Source organism: Marmota flaviventris, chromosome X (assembly GCF_047511675.1).
Source record: "Marmota flaviventris isolate mMarFla1 chromosome X, mMarFla1.hap1, whole genome shotgun sequence".
Taxonomy (NCBI): domain Eukaryota; kingdom Metazoa; phylum Chordata; class Mammalia; order Rodentia; family Sciuridae; genus Marmota; species Marmota flaviventris.
In genome coordinates this window covers 73043676-73064938 of record NC_092518.1, presented here as the reverse complement: position 1 = coordinate 73064938, position 21263 = coordinate 73043676, and the positions used below count along the sequence as shown (strand labels likewise).

At 37.9% G+C, this 21263-nt stretch overlaps 1 pseudogene; it reads left to right on the top strand.

Annotated features, from left to right (window-relative positions):
• Positions 1 to 1057: 1057 nt before the first annotated feature.
• On the top strand, positions 1058 to 5174 carry LOC114091277 (YTH domain-containing family protein 1 pseudogene; annotated as a pseudogene).
• The last annotated feature ends 16089 nt before the right edge of the window (positions 5175 to 21263 follow it).

The window sequence follows — 21263 nt, the reverse complement described above, 5'->3', positions numbered from 1 at the left end:
GCTTCTAGGGAAATATCTCATTATTTTGAAAAAGTGGAAATACTATAAAAGATGCAAGTATTCATCATACTATTCCTCTGTGTACTATAACTGTGAATCCTAATAATCAGTGGGGTAGTAGTTTCTGTTTTAGAAATCATCCAGCTAATAAATGAAGAAATTACAGAATTAGAACATGACCACTGTATAATTTTTAATGAAATGCGTATCTAGATATAAATCTTAAGAGACATTAAAAATCATGAGGTTAAAAAAAAAACTAATGGGAAATTTTATAATGGATGCATTACCTGAGCCCAGTGTTCAATTTTAAAGTCACAATAGCAGTGACAATCAACATGATAAGGTTCCTAGTTTATTATGCTATGGAGTGAATACTTGTTTTCCCCCAAATTCATATATTGAAATCATAATACCCAATATGAAAGTACGAGGAAATAGGGCCTTTGGGAGATCATTAGGTCATGAGGGTTGAACTCTCATGATGGGATTAGTTCACTTATAATTAGAGACACCAATGAGCTTGCTTCCTCTCTGCAAGTACACAAAAAGGAAAGGTCATATGAGGACATAATCAGGAAGAGGACCCTCACCAAGAACCAAACAATGCTGGAGCTAGCACTCTGAACTCAGATATCGAGCTTCTAGACCTGTGGGAAATAAAGGTTGTTTAACACATCCACTCTATGGTTATTTCTTACAGCAGTCTGAACTAACATATGGTGTGAGACTATAGGAGGTACCTAACACCATATCTGAGGTACATTTACCAAAAGAAATCTGAATTGGATAAAGACTCTAATTACCAATTTATAGGAAATATGAGAGATCAGAACAGTAATAAATAATACAATATACAATGAGCAAAATTGAGAATACAAATTACATAGGCCAAAGACCAAGTACAATAATCAAATTAGAAAGTAAAGAGGGGAAGAGGGAGAGAGATGACCTTCTTCATATTAAAGGAGAGCTAAAACTTCAGAGAAAGTTGAATTAACAAAAAAATACAACTATAATGAGATACTATTACACATAGAGAACAAGAGAATAAAAGATGGAAAATGCCAAGTATTGGTAAGGATGTAAAAAGGCCAGAACTCTCACACTGCTGTGGAGAATATAAATTAGAATAACCACTTTGAAAAACTGCTTGGCAGTGACTGCTGAGCTGAACATACATATATCCTATAACTTTGAAGTTCCACTCTTAGGTCTGAGGTAGATAGAGGCCCAAGAGAAATGGAAATAGTTATCCATCCAAATATATGTATAAGACATTCATAATACATAAGTCAAGAACTAAAACAATTCAAATACTCATAATAAATACACTTATTGTGAAATATATTAATTCAATGTAATACTATCACCAATAAGAATGAACAATCGACATCTATAGACAATAAGTGTAAATCTCACACATAGCATGTTAATTAACTGAAAGAAATTGGACAGAAAATTGAATCTCCCAACATAGTATTGTGCTGGATAAGAAAAGTCAACACCTTGGAGGCTGGGGTTGTGGGGTTCTATCCCCAGCACCACATAAAAATAAACACATAAAATAAAGATATTGTGTCCATCTACAACAAAAAAGAAAGAAAGAAAGAAAAAGTCAACACCTCATTTCCTCTTATTCAAAGGTACTCAATGTCCTCTCCTATTTATCTATATCCCAAGCTCATGAAAAGTGACTTACTACATATAAATATGTGGCAAATGCCTTATCTGATGGACAGACACATTAGTGAATGACAAGATATACCTTACCCTCAGTTCCAGATCTAACCCACATATTCTAGGTGATGTTGGGTAAGTCACCACACCTCATTTGACTCACCCATCAGTGGGGGTCTAATTAGCCACGCCTCCCAACCAATGAAGTCTAGAGCACAGAACAATGTGATTTCCATCTGGAAAAGCACTATGAGTTTCTAAAGGAAAAAATTCACCATGGAGGTTCAAGGAATTATCTTAAGAGTCCAGCTATCTAATGCATAGTAATTGTGGTGATTGTCAACATTTTTGCTTTGATAATTATTACATTTTTGTTTTTCTAAAATAAATTTCATTTGATACAATGTGGGGTGATTCTACAAGCATAGATTCCCCTAAAAGAACTATGGTCACAATGTAACATTAAACGTCATGGGCTGATAGAGTTCAATAAATGTCTGTTTCTTCTAAAGTATACTGGTGAGGAGTGTGGGCTCTGGAGGCAGACTAGGGACAAGCCCTAGTTACATCACTTGAAAACTCTTTGAATACATTTATGTCAGCATACTATCACTTATTGGCCTCATTGGTAAAACTGACATTAGATAGTACTTCTCACAGAAGAGAAAACAATTTTTAAATATTTCTTTGTGCTTTGGTTATTAAAAATATAGTGTTGGGGTTATAGCTCAGTGGTTGAGCATTTGCATTGCATGCATGAGGCACTGGTTTGATCCTCAGCAACACACAAAAAATAAATAAAATAAATATATTGTGTCCATTTACAACTAAAAAAATTTTTAAATATATAAATTTTCAGGAATAACATTTTAAAAATTCATGACATAGGAAAAAGAAAATTCTAAAGTCTTAAAACTGAATATTAACTATCAATTCATTTTATTGAATATTATTTCTAATTGACAGGGGGAAATTACACACATTAGTGGGATATTCTGTGATGCTTTTGTATATGTTAATATTAGTGAATGATAAGTTTTATTCCATGATCAGAAAGCTCCATTGCTTTGGGCCTCAGATAAGGCAAAACATCTTGGCGAAAGGGCATAGCAGAGGAAAGCTACTCATGTCATGGCTACCAGGAAGGAAATAGAGGGGGGTGGAGGGGAGAGGAAGGGAGGAAGGGAGGGAGAGAGAGAGAGAAGGAGAGGCCAGGAAAAGAAATATCCTTCCAGGGCATGTTCCCAGTGACCTACTTCTTCCAACTAGGCCCCATCTCCTAAAATTTCTACCACCTCCCCATAATGCCATCAAATTATTAATCAATCAGTGAATTAATCCATTGATAAGGTCAAAGCTATCATGATCCAATCACTTTCCAAAAGTTCCACCTTTAAATATTGCTGTACTGGGGAGCAAGCTTTCAACACATTAATCTTTGCGGGAGAGTTCATATCCAAACCATACCAGACAGTCATGCAGAATTCCAGGATACCTGGCATGCCTGTTATTGTAATTAACCCAAATTGCACTGATCCTTCTCTCCATTTGAGAATGAAGATTGCTTTCTTACATGGGATCACAATTAAAACCTAAAGCATGCCTGCTCATCAGGAGGTTGTAGGTGTTATTATCCTGTTTCATAGATAAGACTGGTGGAAAGTTAGTCACCTTCTTAGTGTCCCAGTGATGAGGTTATGATCATTTCATTCTTGCTCCAGTAGCCTATGAGACTCTACATCTCACTTGGTTCTTATCTATGAGTTATTGGTTCTGTGGTGTACAGTCCACACCTTCCTCAGATGTACACTTGAAAGACAAAGACTATTTTTGAAACCACCATACAAAAAAAATGGGGCTGGGGTGATGCCTTGCCTACTCCTACCCAGTTAACTTGAAGTTGTGCAATGACACTTTTCCTCAGCTCCATCTCCTTACCCTCTTATACCCAGCAGTGACACTGATGCTCACAAATATTGGAAATGTGGACTTATCCCTGCTTGCTGTTATATTCCCAAGTATTCTCTCTACATTTATGCTATTATGTTAATGTCAAATGTATTGCACGGACAGAATGAAGGAGGCAAAGATGGAATTGGGAACTAATATTTGTTGAGGGCCTACTAGATGCCACACATTATAGGTAGGTATTTTCAGACTTTTTCTCTTCAAGTCCTCAAAGTGATACTTTGAGGTTCAGATCATTACCTCCTTCCTACAGCTGGGCTTAGAGAGCAAAGTACATGCTCTAGGAGCTCTAGAAAGATGTCAAATTGACATTGAAGCCAATTTGAAGGGCCTTCCACTGACCAATGCTTGGATAATTTTAACATCAGTATATATTATAGTAATAACAGAGGCTAACCCTTTGTTAAAAATGTTGTTCTTTGGGTCATACCAATATAAATAATACATTGAGAAATATATTTATAAATAAATAAAACAGGCCATTTGGGTCAGCACTCCTTCAGTGTGGCCACTCACAGCTGCACACCCAGTGCCTACTGCTACAACTAGCTGTACCAGGTGGAATTGGGATGAAGCCCAGGGAAGGGCTTGAGAGGCCCAACTTCCACACTGTTCATAAAACAGGTGGACCAGTAGTGTGGACCCCCAGAGAACAAAAAGGCAAGATAATAAATTACAGAATGGTTCTTTGCATCACAAGGATATAGTTCATGACAAAAACTTTGAGCCCTACCTTTCTGGACAGTCCAATTGGGGTAACAGTTACCCCTTGATGTGCAGGGGACCCTCCAATTCCATACCTCATCACCTGTGGGCAGCTCCATAATGGAGACAATCATTCCATGCATGATGCTGTTTTTAGGAAGCCAGGGGGCCTGGGGAACAACATGTATCAACATAGGTTTAGTTTCTTCCCTCAAAACCCTATATTCTCAGCAGGAGGGGCAAGTAGTTCTCAGAGCAGCAGACTCAGAGCTCCACATACAGAAGCAGCTATACTTATCTGCCAAGCTCCCTGAGTGGCATGGTTGTTGATGGACAGACAGGTTTTCACAGTGACATACTTACCAAGGCACCTGGGATGAACAGCCTGGAATGGGGCACAAGGATGTCACCACTTCTGAAGTCAAGATGGTGGGCTCTTTATCAATGATGTGGCACTGACAGGAATCCTTTCTAGCAGCAGTGGGACAAATGTAAACATGCTAGTTTCAAAGCCAACCTCTTGGGCTGCCATTGCTGACAAGCCTGCAAAACCATAGCCTAAAATGAAAAAGAAAAAAAGTGGGCCTGTAGTAGGGGTTGTGATGCCTCCTCCACCTATAAAGAACCACATGGACACTGGCACCCAGGATAATAAAGGGCCTGTGCTGAAGGTCCCAGCTCCTGGCAGTCACCTGCCCCTAGTTTACCCTGCAGCCCCAGCAGGTGGTCCATATTCTCCCAGCTCAGGACTCCCCCATTGGCCCAGTCACAGCATCAGAGCCCTCAGCAGCCACCCAAACCTGCTGGATCACCCCTTATAACAAAAACACTGCATTTAAGTAGAACAGGGAGGCTAGAAGTAGTAGTAACACTCTTGAAATCACTCAGATTAATTTTGTCCCATGTATAGACTTCCACCCTGTCCTTGAGAAATAGAAGGCCCTCTACAGCTACAACCTTAAATAGTTTGAGTGAGCCCTTAAAAATGGGCATGTTCATCATAAAGAGTTATTCAGAGGACAACATCCATCACTGCATCAAGTACTGCAACTGGTGCCACACTGAACATGGCAACAAGCTCCTGAATAACACCTTCCCTGCTTTTCAGCATCAGTGAGACTAGGCATTTCTGTGAGGTGGCCAAGATGAAGTTTCCTGTGGACTATGGCACCACAGCTGTGGTCTGGTCTCAGGATAAGTGGAAGGTCACGTTTGACATGAAGTGGATTTTTGTCAAAAATGTGCCCAATAACCAGCTCCAGCACATCAGACTATGGAACAACAACAAACCAGTCACAAACTCCTGAGAGACAAAGGAGGTGCCTCTAGTAAAAGCAAAACAAATGCTGAGAATTATTTCTTCCTTCAAGCACACCATCTGAAGCCTTGAAGACTTTTCTCACTATGAGAAATGTCAGGAGGACGGAGAGGTGGTGCACAATGAATGGCAAAATCGAGACAAACAATAAGGACAAACTAGTCTCTTATGTTAACAGTTGACTTTGAAAGCAAAGTATATTTGGTGCTATCTTCATGCTATGTTCATGTTCACCTACTTTGCAGTTAATTTTTGCCAGATGGATCTGCATTCATTTGTATTTTTCCTTGTGTTATAATGTTACAGAATTCACTAACAGAGAAGTGTTTTGTCAGCTTATCAGTCAGAACTAATGCAAAATATAAATATCCTTAAAAACAACAAAAACCTAATATATCTCAAAGATTTTTTTTTGGAATTTTCTTATTTTATATCCAGTCATTTATTATTTCCAAGATGACTTAATAGTTTTTACCACTCTACTTCTTTGTAGCAAACACAAGAACCCATGGGTTGTTGTGTCATGTAAAGAATGCTGTTAAAATCTCACAGTGCTGAAATAAAATGTTAGTGATGATCCTCTTCAATTGATTTGCCATTTTTACTATTTGTGTTATCTGTGTAAAAATGCTTATCTGTCCATTTGGATTTTCTACTGGATAGAAAGATAAGTTTTAGTTTTTCTAACATGATGACCACCTTTGTATCCTTGGAAAAGCCATCCTTCACTATGTCTTGCCCACACTGGGTGGTCTGCTTCACCCCACTGCTACTGTCTAATCTCTTAGGGAGGATTATTTAGTGTTTTAGGTCTGTGTCAGTGTTCAGTTGTTCTCAGTTGTTGGCAGAACATTTTTCATTTTCCCCTTTAATTCAACTGAGAATCCTGATGTCATCTTAAGTTTTATACCAATAATATTGAGCTTTAAAGTAGGATTTGATAGTACAGACAGTGTGATGGGTGATGCCACCTACTAAATTTCACTGTGTATCTACTTTTTGTTTCTGTTGAATGGGTTAAAAAAAAAAGCAAAACACACACACACACTTTTTAGAAAACAAATTTGCTGTCATGTTTTGTGGAGTGAGGGGCCTATTGAAGAGATCACTGCCTGGAGTTAGATTTCAGCATGTAGGTGGTACTCAGGCCCATCACCCTCATACCCCAATTCTGCACATACCTACCACAGAGGATCCTCCCTGTCTTAGAGAGTAGATACCTTCTGAAGTTATTTAATGCAAAAGAACCTCTAAGTTAATGTATAACCTATATTATTTTGACTTGTATCTAGAATGTGTCACTTGCTCTGAATTTTTTTATACTGCCTGTATGGAGTTATGGACAGCATTAGATCACTGTCCGTTAGGAGAATACAAGCCTTAATATACATACCTGTTTATTATAAATAAACAAATTATAAATAAAAACTATACATTCAAGTGTCAACTAATAATTTTGGAAGGCAAAGGAGAATTCAAAAAGAGGCACTGGACAACTATTATGGCAATACATTATTCAGACAAGAAAAAAAATGGATGCTCAGTCTGCACCAGATCTCACTGCAATCATTGAGTCACTATGGTAACCATGCTAGTGAAGGAAAACTAGGAAATGGATCCAGTGTCCAGAGCACCGACTTGCTCTCGGGCTGGCTAAGCTGGTATCTGCAGGATAGGCACATGTGGAGAGACTTTAGTTCCAAGGCCCAAGGTGTGAACTTACTTGCTTACTATGGTGTATGAAGCACACTGAAGACACAGAGCTGGGGTCTATAATGTGGGCACTCACAGAGCAGCCTGTCTTGGGGTTAAGTGAATATGTGTGGTTGGAAAAGGTGGAAGTTATTGTTCTGAGGCAGCACAGAGGATTTTCTCTTATTTTTTTAAGTTTTATACATTTAGGGTTTGATTAGATCTATGAGATTAATTTTGAGTTACCTTTTCAATGTGGCATGATCACAGTTTACATTTATGCAATATCCAGTTGATATGCCACAATGTATAGGAAATACTTTTTTTCACTGAATTGTCTTTGGATCTTTGTTCAAAAACAATGAAAATTGAAGTTAAGAAAAAATTTCCATCTGCAATAGCTACCAAAATAAGTGAAATATGTAGGGAATAATTTAATCAAGAAGATGAAAGTTGTACACCAGAAAACATACATTTAAATATTATAAATAGAAATAGTTAAATAGATGAAAATAGAGATATATCCTATGTTTAAGAACTTAAATGAATCAATATTGTCACTCTACCTGAAGCAGTCTTATTTATAGATCCAATGTAATTCCTATAAAAATTCCAATTGTTTTATACTTGAACAAAAAATATATCTAAAATTCATATGGTATCAGAAAACACCCCAAATAAACAAATCAACCTTGAGCAAAAAGAAGAAATCTAGAGGCATCACACTACCTGATTTAAAAACCTACGGGCAAAGCTATAGCAATCAAAACAGCATAGTATCAGCAGTAAAACATACACATGGGCTGGGGATGTGGCTGAAGCGGTAATGTGCTCGCCTTGCATGCGTGGGACGCTGAGTTCGATCCTCAACACCACATAAAATAAAATAAAGATGTTGTATCCACCGAAAACTGAAAAATAAATATTAAAAATTCTCTCTCTCTCTTAAAAAAAAAAACATACACATAAACCAATGAAGTAGAATAAACATCCCAGAAATAAATCCACACATAAAGACAACTGATTTTCAAAAAAGGTGTCAAAAACATATAATAGGAAAAGGGCAGTCTCTTTGTTATCAAAAGCTTGGTCCTTGTCCCTATGCCAATCCAATGATGAGGACAGATTTGGAAAAAAAGGAAAAAGAAGTTTTATTGCTTTGCTAGCAAAGGAGAAACACAGGGGACCCCTGTTCTACAAGCTGTGATTCTGCACATCAGGGGAAACAGAGGGTTTTTTAAAAAAATATTTATTCTTAAGTTTTAGATTTACACTTATGTGGTGCTGAGGATCAAACCCAGTGCCTCTACTTCATCTCAAAATCCTAGAAAAAGAAGAGCAAAACAACAGCAAAAGAAGTAGAAGGCAAGAAATAATTAAAATCAGAGCTGAAATTAATGAAATCGAAACAAAAGAAACAATTGAAAAAATTGACAAAACTAAAAGTTGGTTCTTTGAAAAAATAAATAAAATCGACAGACCCTTAGCCAAGCTAACGAAGAGAAGAAAAGAGAGAACTCAAATTACTAGCATATGGGATGAAAAAGGCAATATCACAACAGACACTTCAGAAATACAGAAGATAATCAAAAATTATTTTGAATCCTTATACTCCAATAAATTAGAAGATAGTGAAGGCATCGATAAATTTCTTAAGTCATATGATCTGCCCAGATTGAGTCAGGAGGATATAGACAACCTAAATAGACCAATATCAACTGAGGAAATAGAAGAAACCATCAAAAGACTACCAACTAAGAAAAGCCCAGGACCGGATGGGTATACAGCAGAGTTTTACAAAACCTTTAAAGAGGAACTAATACCAATACTTTTCAAGCTACTTCAGGAAATAGAAAAAGAGGGAGAACTTCCAAATTCATTCTACGAGGCCAACATCACCCTGATTTCTAAACCAGACAAAGACACTTCAAAGAAAGAAAACTACAGACCAATATCTCTAATGAACCTAGATGCAAAAATCCTCAATAAAATTCTGGCGAATCGGATACAAAAACATATCAAAAAAATTGTGCACCATGATCAAGTAGGATTCATCCCTGGGATGCAAGGCTGGTTCAATATATGGAAATCAATAAATGTTATTCACCACATCAATAGACTTAAAAATAAGAACCATATGATCATCTCGATAGATGCGGAAAAAGCATTCGACAAAGTACAGCATCCCTTTATGTTCAAAACTCTAGAAAAACTAGGGATAACAGGAAAATACCTCAATATTGGAAAAGCAATCTATGCTAAGCCTCAGGCTAGCATCATTCTGAATGGAGAAAAATTGAAGGCATTCCCTCTAAAATCTGGAACAAGACAGGGATGCCCTCTATCACCACTTCTGTTCAACATAGTTCTCGAAACACTGGCCAGAGCAATTAGACAGACGAAAGAAATTAAAGGCATAAAAATAGGAAAAGAAGAACTTAAATTATCACTATTTGCAGTTGACATGATTCTATACCTAGCAGACCCAAAAGGGTCTACAAAGAAACTATTAGAGCTAATAAATGAATTCAGCAAAGTGGCAGGATATAAAATCAACATGCATAAATCAAAGGCATTCCTGTATATCAGCGACAAATCCTCTGAAATGGAAATGAGGACAACCACTCCATTCACAATATCCTCAAAAAAAATAAAATACTTGGGAATCAACCTAACAAAAGAGGTGAAAGACTTATACAATGAAAACTACAGAACCCTAAAGAGAGAAATAGAAGATCTTAGAAGATGGAAAAATATACCCTGTTCATGGATAGGCAGAACTAACATCATCAAAATGGCGATATTACCAAAAGTTCTCTATAGGTTTAATGCAATGCCAATCAAAATCCCAATGGCATTTCTTGTAGAAATAGAGAAAGCAATCATGAAATTCATATGGAAAAATAAAAGACCCAGAATAGCAAAAACAATGCTAAGCAGGAAGTGTGAATCAGGCAGTATAGCGATACCAGACTTCAAACTATACTACAGAGCAATAGTAACAAAAACAGCATGGTACTGGTACCAAAACAGGCAGGTGGACCAATGGTACAGAATAGAGGACACAGAAACCAATCCACAAAACTACAACTATCTTATATTTGATAAAGGGGCTAAAAGCATGAAATGGAAGAAGGATAGCATCTTCAACAAATGGTGCTGGGAAAATTGGAAATCCATATGCAACAAAATGAAACTGAATCCCTTTCTCTCACCATGCACAAAAGTTAATTCAAAATGGATCAAGGAGCTTGATATCAAATCAGAGACACGGCGTCTGACAGAAGAAAAAGTTGGCTACGATCTACATACTGTGGGGTCGGGCTCCAAATTCCTCAATAGGACACCCATAGCACAAAAGTTAATAACTAGAATCAACAAATGGGACTTACTCAAACTAAAAAGGTTTTTCTCAGCAAAAGAAACAATAAGAGAGGTAAATAGGGAGCCTACATCCTGGGAACAAATCTTTACTCCTCACACTTCAGATAGAGCCCTAATATCCAGAGTATACAAAGAACTCAAAAAATTAGACAATAAGATAACAAATAACCCAATCAACAAATGGGCCAAGGACCTGAACAGACACTTCTCAGAGGAGGACATACAATCAATCAACAAGTACATGAAAAAATGCTCACCATCTCTAGCAGTCAGAGAAATGCAAATCAAAACCACCCTAAGATACCATCTCACTCCAGTAAGATTGGCAGCCATTATGAAGTCAAACAACAACAACTGCTGGCGAGGATGTGGGGAAAAGGGTACACTTGTACATTGCTGGTGGGACTGCAAATTGGTGCAGCCAATTTGGAAAGCAGTATGGAGATTTCTTGGAAAGCTGGGAATGGAACCACCATTTGACCCAGCTATTCCCCTTCTCGGTCTATTCCCTAAAGACCTAAAAAGAGCATGCTACAGGGACACTGCTACATCGATGTTCATAGCAGCACAATTCACAATAGCAAGACTGTGGAACCAACCTAGATGCCCTTCAATAGACGAATAGATTAAAAAAATGTGGCATTTATACACAATGGAGTATTACTCTGCATTAAAAAATGACAAAATCATAGAATTTGCAGGGAAATGGATGGCATTAGAGCAGATTATGCTAAGTGAAACTAGCCAATCCCTAAAAAACAAATGCCAAATGTCTTCTTTGATATAAGGAGAGTAACTAAGAACAGAGTAGGGACGAAGAGCATGAGAAGAAGATTAACATTAAACAGGGATGAGAGGTGGGAGGGAAAGGGAGAGAGAAGGGAAATTGCATGGAAATGGAAGGAGACTCTCAGGGTTTTACAAAATTTCATACAAGAGGAAGTGAGGGGAAAGGGGAAAATAATACAAGGGGGAGAAATGAATGACAGTAGAGGGGGTAGAGAGAGAAGAGGGGAGGGGAGGGGAGGGGGGATAGTAGAGGATAGGAAAGGCAGCAGAATACAACAGACACTAGTATGGCAATATGTAAATCAATGGATGTGTAACTGATGTGATTCTGCAATTTGTATATGGGGTAAAAATGGGAGTTCATAACCCACTTGAATCAAAGTGTGAAATATGATATATCAAGAACTATGTAATGTTTTGAACAACCAACAATAAAAAAATTAAACAAAAAAACCAGTGCCTCCTGTATAGTAGGTGAGCACTCTACCACTGAGCCACAACCCCAGCCCCAAAACAGAGGGGTTTTAAAGAGGTAATTCAAAGGCTGCTTTCCAGAATGCCCTAAGGGAGTTGAAAGTTACTTGTTAATTTGGGTGACAGTCCTTTCTTAGATCCTCTGGGCCATCCCATAATTCTGAACTACTTTATTCCTGTGGTAGTTGTGTGCTCCAGGACAATTATAGATGGGGAAGAAAGGTAATACAGCCCCGCACCCCTGCCATATCCAGAAGGTTAGTTATGGAGAGAGAGAAAGAGAGAGAGAGAGAGAGAGAGAGAGAGAAGAGAAAAAAAATGTCGGGTTTTAAAACAAGTCTCAGTGGCAGAGCAGCAAGGGATATATTCAAAGCATGGAGTGGACTTCTATTAAATTTCACCACTGTCAACTTCTACATTCCATTTCTAGGGAAAAATGGGTGATGATATCTTCAAGCTGTTTCCTGCTGAGAGAGGGAAAAGTTGGGGAAAGTGACCAAAAGTCCTAGTTCTCTATCAAGTGGGGAATGGACAGTTAAGGGTATTTAGCATCACAGCAGTCCAGAAGCCTACAGTGGCAGTTGGCGGGTAACTGGACAAGACATACAAAGTGTAGGGATCCTGCTAGGACAACGATAAAAGACAGTAAAGCATTACATATTTGTAAACAATTAGCACAAAAGCAATTTATATTTCATCCAGTCTCTGAAAACCATGAAGACAGTAACTCATTAAAGCTCAAGGTGGGATACCACATGCCATTGATTTTTGAGTGGAGGCCATTTAAAGCTTTCAAAACATTAGTAGAGTAGTTAGAAACATATACAACATTTAGTTTTTATAATGGCACAGTGAGCTACAGTAAAGATATCTAATGTCATCTGATTTCTGTAAAATAGCTTCTCATTAGCATCAGCTCTATGCTTTATAGAGGGATTCCTTTAACTGTGTAATTTAGGCTTTTCTTGGTAAAGTTAGTTAGAGCTCTTCTGTGCCACATTGTATGTTTTAGACCAATCTAAGGGATAAATATCAGCACTAGAAACTCATACCAGGATCAAGTTTATCTATGTAGGAGGTTAGGAAGATTTGTGGTTTATAAGATCAGGCTCAAGTTGACTCAGGACAAACACATGACTCTAGATACTTTTGTGATATTTATGCATTCCCACATAAGAAACCTTCCTTTATAGCTTCCAGCTTTACTTACTTTTGGTAGGGCTGACACAAATATATATCTTAAGTTATATTAAAAAATTCACTATCTTTCCTCTTAAATGTCCATATATGATTGTGCTTTAATTAAACTCTCCTTCCAGGTGTTTAAAACCAAATTGATCAAAACTGACCTTGTTCTTACCTATTCTTAGGGCCAGCTGAGATTTCTCAGCACTCTTGGGTTTGTCTGAGGAGCCTCATGGCTGTTTTTGCCTTCATCTCCCAGTCATTCCATCTGCCAGGATGGGTCTGGGACTTGCTGACCATATGTGGGCTTCCCTTGGAAGCATAGGGGACTTTGCCCTCTAATGACCTTTTTTTGCACAATGTGCACTGGTTGGCTTCCTATTCTCTAAGGTTATCTCGATCCCTCTGACTGGGAGTTTGGGTGACTCACCAAAATTACAGGGCCCTTAGGGGGTTCCATTGTTCCCTGGGTTCTAGCTGACTTTAGAGGGCAAGGGCCAAAATGTTGGCTGCTTTTTCCTTGGCGCTTTTACTTACTTGACTTTTTAAAAATATTTTTTTAACTGTAGATGGACCCAATACCTTTATTTTATTTATTTATTTTTATGTGGTGCTGAGGATTAAATCCAGTGTGTCACACACACTAGGCAAGTGCTCTACCACGGAGCTACAACCCCAGATTACTTACTTGACTTTCATCTCTTTGGTTTTAAACATAGAACAAGCCAGTTTTGCCAGTCTTAAAGTGGAAGTAATGGGTTATAACTCAATTGTCCATAATTTTGCAGTTAGTCTTTTCATTTAATTGTGGTCAATATTGATACTAGAAGTCAGCATTATATCCTATATGTCCTGTAGGTGATGACTTATTGTCTTAAATTAACTTAGGTTGTTTGTTAAAAGTAGTACTTCTTCAAAACACTAAATGCAACAGTTATAAAGTTTTACAAGGAAAATACAAAATGAAAACTATTGTATGTTTGGTATATATTTAGCCTCTACAATGACCCATATATTTATCAACTCAATTACATAGAAGTTTCACTCTTTTAAAAAACTCTTTTATAAACCTAAATACCTTTTACAATCCCCGACTTAAGTTTTCTACTATATCCCCAGTTTATTTTGAGACCATAGTAATTTTTAAAAAAATTATCTTTTGAAAACAACTTTAATTATTTTTTAAAATATTTTTTCCTTAGTTGTTGCTAGATATTTACTTTATTTAATTTATACATGGTGCTGAGAATCGAACCCAGCGCCTCACACATGCAAGGCAAGTGCGCTACCACTGAACCACAGTCCCAGCCCTTTTTTTTAATGAACACAACTTAAATAAGTTAATTCTATCCTACTTTGGAGCCATTCTAACATTAAGAAGGACAAGAGAAAAACCTTAATCAGGTAAGGTTGGCCTCTTGGAAAATCTTAAAGTGCTTTATTTCTTTAGCTGATCTTTGCCTCTTTTTTAAAGTATCATTCTACAAAGTTCTCATATATTATTTTCTGACTCTATCTGAATATCAATTAACATAATACAACATTACATCTGAAACATGAATCAAACTGAAAGTCTGAGAGTTCTTAAACTTCCTTTTTGTGGAAAAAGTGGCAAAAGGTTTTCACAGTCTACATTGGGAACATTTGAACAAACCAGGCTCTCCTTATTTTTTTGGTGGGGGTACCAGGGATTGAACTCAGGGGCACTCAGCCACTGAGCCACATCCCAAGCCCCATTTTGTATTTTATTTAGAGACAGGGTCTCACTGAGTTGCTTAGCACCTCACCATTGCTGAGGCTGGCTAAGCCACTGGGACTACAGTCGTGTGCCACTGGCCAGGCTCTCCTTATATCTACCATCCCAAAATACATTTAATTTCCCATCCCAGTGTAAAGAGTAACATAAAACTTTATATATAACTCACCAATAACAGGTTATCTTTATCCACTTATAAAACATTAAATGACATAAATAAATACTAACCACATGTGTTATTTCTATATAAATCTGAAGGAGGCTATTGGAGAATACCAACTTGGCAAAATACTGTCTTAAACTTTATATTTTAAAAGGCTTATATACTTGAAGAACATGAATACATCTAATATAGAAAGAAGCCAGTAATGGTTAGCATCACAATTACACTGAATTCCTTATATTAACCAAGTTTAACTTAAAGTCAAATTTAGAATCCATAGTGCATGGTAACTACAATCACATATCTCCATAGGTTAGCAGTACCAGCAAAATCAAAGGATAGCCTTAAATCTCTTATGCATTTAGGAAACACTGTTAATGATCAGAAATAGACTTAGTCAAAGCCAGGTTTTAAATGACAGTATGGCCCTTTCATATCAGATAAATATATAAAAGAGCACTTATTGTTACCTTGCCTGTAAACCTGCATAAACTTTCATTTTATAAACTTTTATATGATATCCAGACAAGGTTCAGACAAACATAGTTCTCAGATATATACATATCTCTAGCCATATATACTTGGAGTGTCAACTATATTGTAATAACCTAAAATAACAGTTGTTTATGTAACCAGTTATGCAGTAATCATTTAAAAGACTTTAAAGCAGTTACAAACCTGAATTCCTTTAAGACTTACTTTCCCTGAGTAATAAAACCTAACAGACACAATATTTTAGACTTCAATTCATATCAGCACATTAAAATCTGACTTTAAAAAAAAACCCTTAAATGACTGTGCTAATTATAGCCAACTTAATTAAGTCATTAAAAATACCTTTTGAAATTTACCTTCCACTCTGCAACTTTCTTAGACATTCTACAACTTGTTTACATCCATTTTGTCCTCTCTTTCATTTTGGACTATAGCACAAGAATATTACTTTACCATACAAAATATTTCTCACCCAGAAACATTTCTTTTTCTTTCTAATTTTCTGTACTAAAATACATTTCCATGACTATAACTTTCTTATATCTCTTTTCTAGTTTCAGACCCTTTCTTAAATTCGCATTCTAAAACAATCTTTATGAATGGTATCTGTGTATTTAATTTACACAACAAATTTTGTCCCAAGAGAAGAATCAGAAAACCTGGTATATTCAAAAATTGTGCCTTAATCTTTTCTTTTTCCAAGTTGCATTCAAGGGGTTGGAGCACAGGGTATTGTTAAGCCTGACTTGTCTCTCTTATCATTATCACAATGCCATCAACTTAAAGTGAGTTCCTCACTGTCAGCTGTACCAAGAGTCTCTTCTAAGGTCTTTTTCTTACAGTAAGCATATTGATATTCAACAGGCCCTTTCCATTCTTTAGGCTCCCCTGAAGAGCCCTTTGCAGAGGCTGAGAAAAAATATGGGTTGGCTTTAGTTTCTGTTCCTCCCAGGCATTATATACCATAAAGGCACTATCAATTAGCTGTGAGGGGTTTATGTCAATTTTCCCCCTCTGTCCAGTGAAGCTTTTATTTCTTATGTCTAGAGCACTCTGTCCAATGAAGGTTACATTGACCATACCGAGACTGCTAGTGACCTCTCCCTGCAGAAACCAGTTGGGCCAAGATACAGGTACCTGCATATATGGGGACTCCAAGAGACCCTTGTACTTCAACTCTGTGGACAACAGGCAGGGCTCCACACAGAAGTGACCCCTGACAGGTGAAAGAGTTCAACAATTGTTCAGAGAACACAAGCTGGGACAGCATACACAGGAGACCTTGTCTTTCCTTGGCAGCTTTGGCCTGGGATTACAATCAGGGCCTGAAGGGCTTTTTTCCTAATACTGAGGCTAAACAGGTGGCTCTTCTTTATCCCTACCCAAGCATGACCCCTGCTGCTTGTGGTGCAACTTCAGTATAGCCCCAGCAGTCCAGGGCCTTTAGTTATTTTTAGTTGGAGCTTAGGACCCTGAAGTTGCCCAGCTATTTTCATAGCTGCTGCTTTTTTCCAGTGCTTGAGTAGTTGCAGTTTTTTCTCTCCTCTAGGTATTGCTTTCGAGCCATAGCTTTTTTTTTTTCCTTTCCATGTACAGTTGTTAATCCTGCCATTCTCCCCATGCATTTAGGTTGATGGGAAACTGTCAAAGCAAAAACTACTCAGTCCCAGCAATAGGTATGCCCTGGCCAAATGGGGCATCCTGTCAGACCTTAAAAGGGGAGATCATTCCTCTCCCCATGTCATAATATAACATTGCCACATCATTTGTGATTGGCAGCCTCCACTTCCTGAATAAGATAGGATAGTTAATGAATGGTCAGGCACTCAGAGTAATGTGCCCCTATTAAGGGTTTTTCCAAATGTAAAGGTAACTCCATGATATTATCTTTCAGAAGTATGCCAAACACTCCAGTCAACTCCTCTGTCCTGGAGCAGGGTGGGAAAATGAAGTAGGGTGGACCTAAATGAAGGTTACAGAAAAGTTCCTATACAAAGACTAAAGGGCACAGCCAATTAGAAGGTCACAGGCCAATAGCCCTGGTACCCTGCCGATACTTGTTCAACACAAATTCCAAACAGCAACCCCAACACTTTTCCAATAACTGTTTAGCATGGACTCTGAAGCCATACAAGTCCCCAGACTAGTACACCCAAGTGGAAAAACCCACTGCCAGGTCCCCTTTCACATTGTGGGAGCTCCATTTCCCTTCTTCTCACTCACAGAAATCCCACTTCTTTAACTCTTGCTCTCCATCTCTATCTGTGTATTTCACTCCTTGAACCCATGAGACAATAACCAGAAAGAAACTGGGGAGAATTGCAGCCCATAGAGACTCCGCCAACCAGCAGAAGTGGCAAACCAAGCCCTGTTCTCATATTCTGGATTCATTCAAATGGACAAAAAGGGGTCGAAAGGCAGCGCAGAGACCAAGTCCTCTTTGCCCATTTTTTATAGCCCAAGAGGATTTCCTGGGACTTATCCCCCTAACCTAGGGTTAATGTCCATGACCCAGTGCAGGATGATCTATGACTGCCTGAGGCCAGGCAGAGAAGCAGTGCCTTTTTGCACCATCATCTCAGGTTCTAGCTGTTCAGACTCTTTATGATCAACTGCATGAATGTCTGCACATACAGAATTTCTTTCACTTATTTTCCCCCTGACAGACCAACTCCAAGATTGTATAATATTCAGAATGCCATTCAAAGGCCTGATTGTTACAGTAAAACATCATCTTTTTTAAGACAGGTTCATACCTACGGGTGACTCTTTTAGCCAATATCTTTCCCAAGAGACTATGTGTAGCATCAACAAAGCTTTGCCTATGTCTTAAAGGGCCAGTAACAGATACATACAAAAACACATACAACCAGAGGGGATAACTAAAACTATGGCTGACAGATAGGAACCTTTAAAATAGACATATCTCTACCCCCACTTATGTCTCTTCAAGGAAGGACCAGATGTTCCCACAGAAGGGAACCAGATGTGTAGAATCAAGGGTTTTAGCATGCACACTGGAGGAGCTTACCAAATGCCAAGGTGTTGAAAATTTACTGCATTCAGTTTCCTTTTTCTCACAGTGCTCCGTATTTCTCATCAATTAACTTGTGGTTAGTTATTCCCAGGCAAACACACACACACACACACACACACACATATATAAATTTTACACTTGGCAGATCATTCTTTTCTCTTATCTTCTTAAGACAGCAACAAGGACACAGTTCAAAGAGTTCATAGTTTCTCACAGAACTCCTTGTTTTGCTAAGCACACAAAACTTAACTGTTTGTGTGCGTGAGCTCACAGAAGGGGGTTTGCTGGGAGTGCCAGACCTGCCCAATAAAATGGGAGTCCTTGTCCCCATGCCAATCCCAAGCACAATGACATATTTTGTTTTGTTTTTGTTTGTTTTTTGGTACCAGGTATTGAAAAAACTGAGCCATATCCCAAGCCCTTTTTATTTTTATTTTTTTATTTTGAGACAGTGTCTTGCGGAGTTGCTGAGCCTGGCTTTGAACTTGAGATCCTCCTGCCTCAGCCTTCCAAGTTGCTGAGATTGCAGGTATGCCCCCACATCCAGCATGAGGACACAATTTTGAAAAAAAGAAAAAAGTTTTGTTGCTTTGCTAGCAAAGGAGAAACACAGAAGACTCCCATCCCAGAGGCTGTGATTCTACCCATCAGAGTGAACAGAGGGATTTTAAAGAGGTGATTCAAAGGCTACATTCCAGGTGTGCCCTAAGGGAGTCAAAATTCACTTCTTAATTTGGGTAAGAGTCATTTGTTAGATCTTCTGGGGACATCCTCTAAGTCTGAATTACTTTGTTCTTGCGGTGGATGTATGCTCCAGGACGGATAACTCCTAGAGTGGGAAAGAAAGGTAATATAGTCCCCACCTCTACCAGCTTAGTGAGGGGGAGAGGGAGAAGAGAAAAAAAATGTATTTTAAAATAAGCCTCAGTGGCAGAGCAACAGGGATATATTCAAAAAATTAGGTGGACTGCTGTTATAGAAATATCAGCAGAGTTGTTAAAACCATACACAGTATTTAGTTTTTATAATGGCACAGGTGTCACCTTCAGCTGTAGTTGAGATATCTAATGCAATCTGATTTCTGTAAAACAGCTTTCTCATTAACATTACCTCTATGTTTTTGTAGAAGGAGCCCTTCAACTGTATCAGTTAGGGCTTTTAGGGGCCACAATGCATCTTTTAGACCAATCTGAGGGATAAATATCAGGGCTAGATAATCATACCAGTGAAAAACAGATCAAGTTTGTCTACATAGGAGGTTTGGAAGATATGTAGGTCTATGACATCAGGCTAAACTGACTCAGGATAAACTTGTAACTCTAGAGTCCTTTGCGTTATTTATCATTAGGCACTCCCACACGAGAACCCTTCCTTTATAGCATCCATGTAAATGTATTATCTGCACTCCTTTGTTCATTGCAATGTTATTCACTATAGCCAAGACATGGAATAAACATAAGTATCCATCAACAGACAAAAAAGAGGGGTGGGCTGTAGATCAGTGGTAGAGCACTTGCCTAGCATGTGTGAGGCACTAGGTTCGATCCTCAGCACCACTTAAAATTAAAATAAAGATGTTGTGTCCACCGAAAACTGAAAAATAAAATATTAAAAAATTCTCTCTCTCTTTCTCTCTTCTCTGTCTAAAATTAAATAAATAGATAAAGATATTGTGTCCATCTACAACTAAAAAAATAGATAAAAAACAAAAGTATGGCATGAATACACAATGGAATATTACTCAGCAATAAAACAAGATGAAATCTTGCCATTTGTGGCCACCTGCATGAAACTGGAGGATATTTTGTGAAGTAAGCCGGGCACAGAAAGGCAAATACCTCATGGTCTCATTTACTTGTGGAATCTAAAAAGGTGATCACATAAAAGAGTAAAATATATAACAGTAGAAAATAAGAAGGGTAGAAGGGAGAAAGGATAGAGAGGGGACAGAGAGTGAGTACCAAAATACAGTTCTAATGTTCTGTAGCACACAGTAGGGTAACTATAGTCTACAACAATTAATTATCATCTTAAATAAATAGAGGAGAAATAGTTGAAGGCCCCAACACATAGGAACAATCATATATGAAGAGATGGCTAATTAACACTGATATATAAAATTTGAATACTATAGCCCCAAAATAAGTATATTATATATTAGTTAAAAATAATAAGAAGCTGGGCACAGTGGCACATGACTGTAATCCCAGCAGGGGAGGCTGAGGCAGGAGGATCACAAGTTCAAAGCCAGCCTCAGCAAAAGTGAGGCACTAAGCAACCAGTGAGACCCTGTCTCTAAATAAAATACAAAGAAAAGGGCTGGGGATGTGGCTCAGTGGTCGAGTGCCCCGAGCTCAATCCCTGGTACTCAAAAGCAAACAAACAAAAATAAAAATAATAAGAAAAGAAAATGTGGTACATATAGACAATGGAATACTATTCAGCCTAAAAGAGGGAAATTCTATCATTTGCCACAACTGGGATGAACTCAAAGGACAATATGTTATAAGAAATAAGTTAGACACAGCAAAACAAATACTGCATGATCTCTTATATATGGAATCTAAATAAATTGAACTCATAAAAGTAGAGAGTAGAATAATTATCAGTTTCTGAG